Source organism: Heterocephalus glaber, unplaced genomic scaffold (assembly GCF_053883595.1).
Source record: "Heterocephalus glaber isolate CG9 unplaced genomic scaffold, H.glaber_assembly_v1.0 deba00001577, whole genome shotgun sequence".
Taxonomy (NCBI): Eukaryota; Metazoa; Chordata; class Mammalia; order Rodentia; family Bathyergidae; genus Heterocephalus; species Heterocephalus glaber.
The window spans coordinates 24,057,043-24,067,026 of record NW_028258358.1 but is presented as its reverse complement, the minus strand read 5'-3'; the positions used below and the strand labels follow the sequence as shown (position 1 = coordinate 24,067,026).

The 9,984-nt window shown below is 31.6% G+C and overlaps 1 long non-coding RNA gene across 1 annotated transcript in view; it reads left to right on the top strand.

The window, feature by feature from the left end:
- Window positions 1–982: 982 nt before the first annotated feature.
- The window catches only part of LOC147823531 (uncharacterized), a 43,742-nt gene continuing 34,740 nt past the window's right edge, over window positions 983–9,984 (top strand). The window contains exon 1 of the long non-coding RNA XR_015443720.1: window positions 983–1,115. This is a non-coding gene — a long non-coding RNA (uncharacterized LOC147823531). The remainder of the gene's footprint in view (window positions 1,116–9,984) is intronic.

Below are 9,984 nucleotides of genomic sequence, written 5' to 3'. Positions count from 1 at the left end.
ATACACAGTTTGTACTGAGTTAGATAAAATCTGTTTTAAAACCTTCACTGAGAGAAAGAACTTGGACAAATTGCCAGGTTAAACCTCTGCATGAACAGTGTTTCTTTCAATAATCTATTTCAATGCTTACACAAGGGAAGGCTGATTAGAAAAAATACTAACTATAGAGATGAATACTTGTTATGTGAACTTTGTACTTTACTATGGAAATATTTTTCATGAACATATACTGAAAACTAATGAATACACCGTAATAGTAGAATACTCCATTGCGCTGCAAGTAAAACAAAAATACCTCCAAATTTTTAACATATTCTTGGTTCTGTTGCTGTAAACAAACGTATCTCTTGATGATGGTAAGAAAGACATTCAAACTATAATAGTTAGAAATAAAAGAAGTAAAATGCAGTCATTATAAAACCATCTGGTTTTAAAGGAATACTGCTTTAAATTTCAGTTAATAAAAGAGAATTTACTTAAATTCTTAGTTCTTTCTATACATTCTTAAAAGTTAAAGAAATTAAATACAATGAATACTAAAAATGGCAAATAAAGCCAGGCATTCTAGTCCAATCATATAATTTCAATTATTCAGGAAACTGAGGCAGAAGGATCCTGAGATCAAAGACTCTCTGGCCAAATGAGACTGTTTCAAAATAAAAGTGGGTGGGGACGTAGCTCAGTGGTAAAGCACTTGCCTGGCATGTCAAAGGGCATGGGTTCAAAATCTAGTGCTGTCAAAAAGGCTAATGAAATCACAGAGGTTTTAACTTTTTACAGTAAATTATTAGTAGAAATATTACATAATGGTGTCTCCTAATTTTATTTTATACCACACCATCAAGATACTACTAATATTGTCAGTTTAATGATACTTTTAGAATAAATTATATTAATAATTTATTAATATAAAATGTTCATTAACTGTGCTCTAGACAGAAAAGTCATACTGCTGTTCCCCCACCCTCCTCCACACACAAACAATCACGCACACACACACACACACACACACACACCCTTGGATACTAGGACGCAGGATGCCTGCCAACACGAGTCTTTGCCTGCTAGTGGTTGTTGTGAGAGGGAAGGTATTGAGCTATATTCCATGAAGCCTTGTAAGTACCAATTCTATTACTATCTGATATGTGAACCTGATATAAAAATGTGAACTGATTTTCCTCCAATAACTTAGCCACTCCTTTTAATTTAAATTTTTCTTTAATCTCACTTTAGGGAAATTCTTCCATAATGTGTCTTCTTCATAAAATTTAGTGTGTGGTTCTTGTTAAGTCAGTCAAAAGGCACAGCCTATGGATTGGGATATCATGCAGGCTAAGGGAATAATGCTCTTGGTGCATTGCCAATTAAGTGACTGAAAGAGTCCAGGAACAAAAGAATTTCTCTGTTGTAGTAACAGCTGTAATGTGTGGACCAGTTGGCTTATCTGTGTACATTTTGCTGTAGTTTCTGCTACTGAATCTCCCAGAGTTTCTTTGGTAACTGTCATTTTCTTAAGTCCAGTCCTATGTCTTCCTAATGATTCTAAGAAGCTCAATAATTTTCCACTATTTTTTCTTAAAAATACATAGAGGCATTCTGTCATTTGCAGCCCATTATTTAAGCTGCCTTGCTCTATTTGTCTGTGCATATCAGATACATAGATCAGTTCTTAACCAACACAAGTGAAGCACAGATTAGAGGATGATATAAATTATATTTATACTAATGGTTTGCTACAACATGTTATTGGTTCTCTACATTTTTTTAATTTTTGTGGGACTTCACTGTCTTTATTTAGCTGAGATTTTCTAGTGACTTCATTTTGCTTCAGTTACCAATATTTAAAATAGAAATTATTTTATTAGGTACTTTGAAGTATTTCATGATTTTATCTACAATCTCCAGACAAAGAAAGTTTGAGGCCAAAAACTTATGCTTTAAGGAATATTAAGTTCCCTTCTGCTTGTACTCATCAAGTTTGAATTTGTAATTTTACTTATACCTTCTTGAATTTTTAAATTCATTTATTATTTCACTACATAAACTATATGAAAGAGTGAGGGGGAGAGAAAGAAAGACAGAGAAACAGAGAGCTATGTTTGTAAATAAGACAAAGGAGAGATTAGTCAGTTTGTCTTAAATAAATTTAATTAATAGGGTAAAATCATTCTACCTTTATACATTAATTATTTATTACTGCTTTTGGTTTTTTAAACTTAAAATTTTATTATATTATTGAAATATTGTACCTCTGTTACATTTAAAATAGATGCCAGGTACCACAACAGTAACAGAACTTTGCTGTTTTCTGGGTATTTTACTTTTCTTTCTTTCTTTTTTTAAATGGAGTGTGCTGGATAGCTCTATAATTTTGTTCACATGACTGCAGAACCTAGAAAAGCTGTTGCTGCTATTGATGCATAACATACTGCTATTATTGGTCTCTTTATATAAATATAAATCTATATATACATATATATACAATTTGAATTTTTGGAAAGTTTAACTGTGCTGTCAACTTTGGAAAAAGTTATCCCAGTTTACTGTGTTGAGTTGGCATTGTGCAGAAATTAACAGCCATATTGGTCTAGAAATGTTAAACTTAATTTTTTTTCCATTTGTACAGGGGTCATACACTGTATTAAACATGTAAGGTCTTATCTACATGGGTTTGATTACAGAAACTAATAAAGTATTCTCCAAAATAATAAAAAAATAAAATAAAATAGATGAGTAGATCAAAGTTGATAGTTATAAAATGCTACTATGCACCTTCAAATAACATCACATTAAAAATGTACAAAAATTTTTGCTGAATATACTATATGCAGGTCCAAATCAATCATCAACTATGAGTCTCTCAAACAGACATCTGAAGAAATATCCAAGTAGATTTTTATTGCCTTAGAAATCCATTTGTCACTACTATTCAATGTAATCTCTATTAAACACATTGTTTTTCCATATTAATGTGTTAAGAGCATCAAAGTTTTATTTTATTTGTATACAAACATAGTGGCAAATCCAATAACACACACTTGTATACACATATATATTTAGTTTTTCCCCTCAGTGTATTATGATTTTTTAGTTAAGATACAAATGAAAGGTAAAAATTAAACAAAACCAAAGACATAGTTTTCAATCATTATACACTAACCTAGCAAAAATAAGTACATGAAATAATATGGCCTATTATTATGGCTTTTATCTAGATGTCCTCCCAAAGCCTCATGATGTCATAGGTGGGGCTTTTCAGAGGCAGCTGGTTTTAGAGTAAGTAATGCTGGGATTAAGTGTGTGATGCTGGGATTAAGGGTGTGTGATTACTAAATTAGTTTACTGATTGGTTCGGAATAGTTCTAGAGGTGGATAATGAGAAAGCCCACTCTGAGTGTGAGTGCTACCTGCTCTAAGAATATGCAGCCTGGATAGAAAGAGGAAATGAAAGAGATGCTGCCGTATTTTTCTGATTGGTGCTACTGCTGCCTTCTGGCAACCATGAGCTGCTTCTCCTCTGAGACTCCCCTCTGCCATGCCACCCTGACTTGGAGTCAGCCAATTATGGACTGAAACCTTTACAAACCGTGAGCCAAAATAAACTTTCCCTCCTTTAAACTGAGGGTTGGTATTTTGTCTCAGCATTGAGAAAAGCAATTATTATATCTTCTGACACTACATAAATGGCCAAATAGCATAAATACCAAATTATGTACCATGAACAAAAAACACATAGTGTTTGTCATTTATTTTTTACATTATATTATTGGACATTTTATACTATATATTGCATATTAGAAAAGGCCAATTGTAATTTCTTGGGTTTGATGTTAGTTACCTTAAGGTTTAATAAATCCTATGACAGGAAGAATATGAATCTGCCTTTGTCATGTTTATATTTCATATGTAAAGAAAAGCAAATTTTCTTCATCTTTCAGAGACATCCTGAATGAGGATGTATGTTTTACTCTGTTAGGCATCACTTGAGCTGGAGGACTTCCTGAAAGAAAGGATTCAGGACAAATGCTGATGGGGCAACAGTAACAAGTAATGCAACAGAAGGTTCTCTATGCAAGTAGAAGTTAGAACCACCTGCCAGATATGCATGCTGCTGATTATTTAAAGACAACAATTAGTGAACATGTGAATATCTCATCCAGATTCAGTGTCAAAGGCAATATCTATAATTTTTGATATAATCAAATCATGGTTATGGATTGTACGTGAAGTACTCTGTGTCAATAATAATGCCAACAATAAGTAGTACATATAGAATTTAAATGTTCACATTGCAGCAGTACTTGCCAAAATGAAAAGGTGATCATACAACTATAACAGAGGGATATAAAATCAGATAAAAGCATTGTAATAAAAAATTTGAAAAATTTGGGTGGCTGAGGATATCACTCAGTGGTGCAGCACTGTCTGAAAAATTTGGGGAAGTGGGGAATGTTTACTAAACAGAATTTTTAAAATAATCATTCAAACTACATGCATAGTTGAAATAACATTCTGACTTTGCATATAATATTGTCATATGTTGCAGATATTTAATTCTCAAATTAATCTTTGAATCAATATTCTAGCTGGGTAAAACACTTCAATATTTTTCTTTAAAAACATAAAAAATAATGATTCTGAGGTCAACTGACAACAAAACTGGATTTGCTTAACGGATAGATTAACATATACTACAAAACTATAATATACAATAAAATTTTGAAAAAAACAAGAAAAATAAGAGTTCCTTGAGCAAAATTTTTAAAAATGAAGAGAAAGGGCTGGGGATTTAGCTCAGTGCTTTCACCGCCTGCTGTGCAAGCGCAAAGACCCGAGGTCAATCCCCGACACAAAAAAAAAAAAAAAGAGAGAGAAAATTATATGAACAAGTATATATGTTCATGATGATTTTAATTATGTAAATGCAAATTAAAACAAATATGTGATACGTACAAAAATGGAAAACTCCTTGTGTTGATGGGAAATATGGTAACATAGACACCTATACCCTGAGAGTGGAATTATAGTCTTCCACTGTGGCAAAGTCATCTTTTTTACCAAAATCTTACTCCTATTTATGAGTATAAATCTTTCTGGAAAATTCTCATTTAAGGACATTTAAGAGGGAGATAATTGTAATGTTAATTTCTTAGAACATTTTGGAGGAAAATTTGAATTTATCACTATAGGAAAAGATTATTACAGCATTTTAAGTATATACCATGATTATATTACCCCAAAAATATGAATACATTTTAAAACTCTGAAAGTCAGAGGGAATTTTATGACTCATTATTTCCATATGAGCAAAATTTTAAGAAAGTGGACCTATATGGCAATTATATAATTATAATGTATTATGTATATCATGATAACAATTTGGAATATGGCAATTAATATTAAAAGTAATAACTGAAATAGGATGACATACAATGGGAAAAAGTTAGCTTCTTCAATAATTGATGCTGGAAAAACTGGATATCCACATGCAGAAGAAAGAAATTAAATTCTTATCTCTCCTGATACACAAAAGTCAATTCAAAATGGGTTGACGACTAAAGATGAGACCTGAAATGATAACCTATTGTAAGAAATCTTTGAGGAAATGTTCCATGACATTATTTTGAGCATTTTTTCCAAACAACACTTAATTCAGAAGCAAAAATCAAAAATATGTGAACAAGACTACATAAAACTGAAAAGCTTCTGTACACAAAGAAAATATTCAACAGAGTGGATAGACAACATACAGAATGAGAAAAAAAATTGCAAATAATGGATGTGAAAAAAGTTCAATATCCAAATTAAAGAAGAAACACTAGCAATTCAGTGAAAATTCCATTAATTGGATTAAACTGGAAATAACAAATGTAAAATATTTCTCAAAAGTCACTCTAGTGACACAATTATATGAAAACATGTTCAACATTAAATTTAAATGGCAAATGTAAATCAAAACCATAAAGACAAATGTAAATAAGAACCCTAAAGAGATAACACCTTAGTCCAATTAGAATGACTACTATCAAAGACAAAAAAAATATGGTAGGTTGAAGATGGAGAATGGAAATCTCCTATACACTATTGGTGGAAATTAGTAAAACCATGTGGAAAACAGAAGTTCCTCAATGTACTAAAAATATAATTCAAATATTTAGGGTTCACTAGGGGAACATATTATCATATCATATCAAACCATATATCATACTATACTATACATAAAGGATATATAAGGTAGGCCTACAATGGCTGCCTGTAGAGCCAGGTGTAGAAAAATACAAAATGGTCATCTTCATGCTGGAGAATCAGAGGGTCCAGTCAGAAGTCAATGGCCTGGAACTCACTGCAGAGTTTCTGAGTCCACACCTGAAAGTGCAAGGGTTTGTGATGGAAGCCTGTAAAAAGACATCCAAAGGGCTAGGAAAGATTGGAACCTTTCAGAAGAAGCAGAAGCAAGACTCCCTACTTTGTATTTTTATTCCTTCTAGGAATTCTTTAGCTTATTCTTTTGTGCCTTCCATATCCATGGTGGGTCTTCTCTTTCCAGTAAGTCAATCATCCAGACACACCCAGGAATTAATCCACTAGGCACTTCTTTTTATTTATTTATTTATTTATTTATTTATTTATTTAGTGGTACTGGGGATGGGACTCAAGACCTTGCACTTGCAAGGTAGGCACGACACCACTGAGCTAAATCCGGGCCCTCAGCATTTCTTATTCAAGTTGACACTACAATGAACTACCAAAAATGTGATCCATCAATTCTATCATTATGGATATACATTCAAATCAAATAAAATCAATGTACTGTAAATATATCTGCATTCCCATGTTTATTATTCACAGTAATCAAGATATGGAAAAAACTGAAGCATCCATGTACAGATGAATGGATAAAAAATGTTATATCTGTTTATTCAGAGAAATGAAAGAAATCCTTCTGTCATTTATCGTAACATGGATGAAACTAGAAAATATTATGTTAAGTTAAATAAGCCAGTGACAGAAAGATATATATTGTGTGCACTCACCCATAGTGGAATTTAAAGTAGCTAATTAGAAGAATGGTTACCAGAGAGGCTAGAGGGAGTAGAGGGAAGGTGAGGATAGACCAGGATTAGTCAATGATACAAGGTTACACATAGATACAAGAAATAAATTCTGTTTTCCTAAATCACAGTAGGGTAGTATGTTTAATTATATTGTATTTAATATGTCAATACAATAGAGAAAAATTTGAATGTTCTAACCAGAACTGACAAATGCATGAGGTGATGAATATGCTAACTGCCCCAATCTGTGTATTACACAATGTCCATACATCAAAACGTTACACTGGACCCCATAATTTACCCAGTTGGGTTATTTTTAAAATAAAATAATACATGAGTTGGAAAAAATAAAATTTCTATAATAAAATAATTATGAAAATTTTAAGAATTGTTACCTCTATTACAAAAAACAAGTCAAATACAAAGAATGTTTATCACTTTATAGTTTAAATCTTCTCTTTTCCTAATAGTAAGTTGGACAAAGATCATAGAAATACGGTATTCTGTTTTTATTTAGCTAGCTGGGCTAGTGCTGTCCAGAAACTGTAGACATCTTTGTGCATTCCTGTTATCCTGTCCAGCCTCCAGCTGCTGCTATTCCAATTCATACAATCACCGAGGGCCTCTGGGACAGTTCAGGAAGTCTGGTGTAAACTTGATTTGTGACTTAAGGAATTCAAAAATTTATATGTGATGCCAGACTAAATGCAGCATTTATGTGTTTGTTAATGTTTGACTGACTCTTTTCTTATTATCCTTATTCTATAGGAAATGTTTCCAATTATGCAGTGGTATGAGCTTTAAAAGAAGCTACATGTTTCTTCTTTTCAATTAGAAAAAGAGATTTTAATTCTCCTGATTTAATTCACTTGGGTTTGTTGAGCACTCAGCTGTCTAATGTTTCTTAAAAACACACACAATTTAAACAACTGAATGAGCAAAAAGCACAATCCCACCTGCACAAAAACTAGCTTATTCAACTTGTTGTCAGTATTACAGTGGAAATTGTGTCCTTTGTAACTTCAACATCTTGAACATTATATAAAACAAATATGACACTATTAGAAATCTCCCTTTAAAACATGTAGACAATAGGTAACTTTTATATAAAGCTAAAAGTATTAAACAATAAATGACAGAATACTGAAAATTAGTAAGAATTAAAATATTAAAATATAGATATAAAAATGTTACTGTACCACAAAGCCTCTTTCTGTCTTGCACTTCCTCATAAAATAAAGAAAGAAAAAATTGGAAAAATGCACAAAATGTAAATAGCAGATATACTTAATATAATATGAATGTTTCTGATTTTCCTTTTATATATTTCTGCACTTAATATTATATTTTAATGAATAGGATTCCATTTTTCATGAGAATAAAAGTAGTGAGATACAAAATGTATGTTGATGTGAGTCAAAATATAACATTAATTGCTCAATATCACATCAATTAGAAATTATAATTTGAACAAACCTAAATTTTTACTATAGTCATTTTAAACTTTAGTTTGGAAATAACAGATATTTTTATGCACTGATATATCAGTGTTTTTCTTTACTTTTGATTTATTTTTAGATAAAATGCTCTATACATAAAAATTTGTTTCACTATCATATCAAGATCATTTTTATTTCAATCCACTTCAATGTTATACTACTTGCTAACCCATCCTAATGCAAATTTAATCTAAACATTTACGGTCACTTCCAAGTTTTACAAATCAATGTGTAGACAAAACTATAATGATAGTTAAATGTATTGGGCTCACAAGTGTTATGCATTTTATATGGGTTTTGTGTATTTTTATATTCTCATAGTAAATATGAGGAAATATTTTTATGCTGACTGATTTGGAGGATAAGGAAAGAGCAGTATACACTGTACATCTGGAAGGTGGTAGAGCTGTAATTCCAGTAGACTATTGACTTCATGTCCATTACATTTGTATTTAGCTGTATTATCAAAGAGTTTTTTTCTGTAAGCAAGGTCTCCAAAGTGTTTATGTGATTTGTCTCAGTAACAATTTAAAAACTGGTTTAAATGTAATATACTTATTAAGAAGCTTATTTCAAACTATTTTTGCTACGGTGAGAATATGTCCCTTCCAACATTCAAGTCTTACCAATGCTATAATTTTAAATGGATCTTCAAGAAATGATTATGCAATGAAGGATTCTTCGTGTAAGTGGGATTAAGGCCATTATAAAAGAGGAAGATTGTTCAGGCCAAACTCACCTCTCTTCGCTTTCTGCTTTCCACTATGTAAAGATGCAGTCTTCCTCTCCTTCAAAAGATACAACATCGAGGTACAACTGTGGGAACAAAAAGTAACCCTCACCAGAAAATTGAACTTGTTGACACCCTGGTCTTGGACTCCCCAGTCTAAAAACTGTAAGAAATACGTTGCTGTTCATTGTATATTTCCTAGTCAGGAATATTTTGTTGTAGCAACACAAACAACTAAGACATTCCATGAATGTGATTGGAATAACAATTATTGAACAGCTCTTTCAAGGAATTGAGAGTCTAGAGAAATAAAAGTGGTAAATGTAAGTACATCTAATGCCAAATCACCAATGAGAAATAAATGGATCCATTGGATATCATCAAATTTAAAATGTTTATGTTTCAAAGAACTGCATAAAATGTAAAAAAACAAAACATACCACTGTCCACGTAAGAGAAACAATTATTTGGTAAATTATATATGCAATGGGGGACTTTTTTTCTATAATATATAAAACAAATCTTATAACCCAATAACAAAAAAATTAATTCCTGAATTAAGATCTGAATAGACATTTATAAAAATAGGACTTCAAATAGCCAAAAAAGTACATGTAAAGATGGTCAACATTATAAGCCACGTGGATAATGCAATGCAGTCTTCCACAATACCATTTCACAGCCACAAGGGGAGGTACAG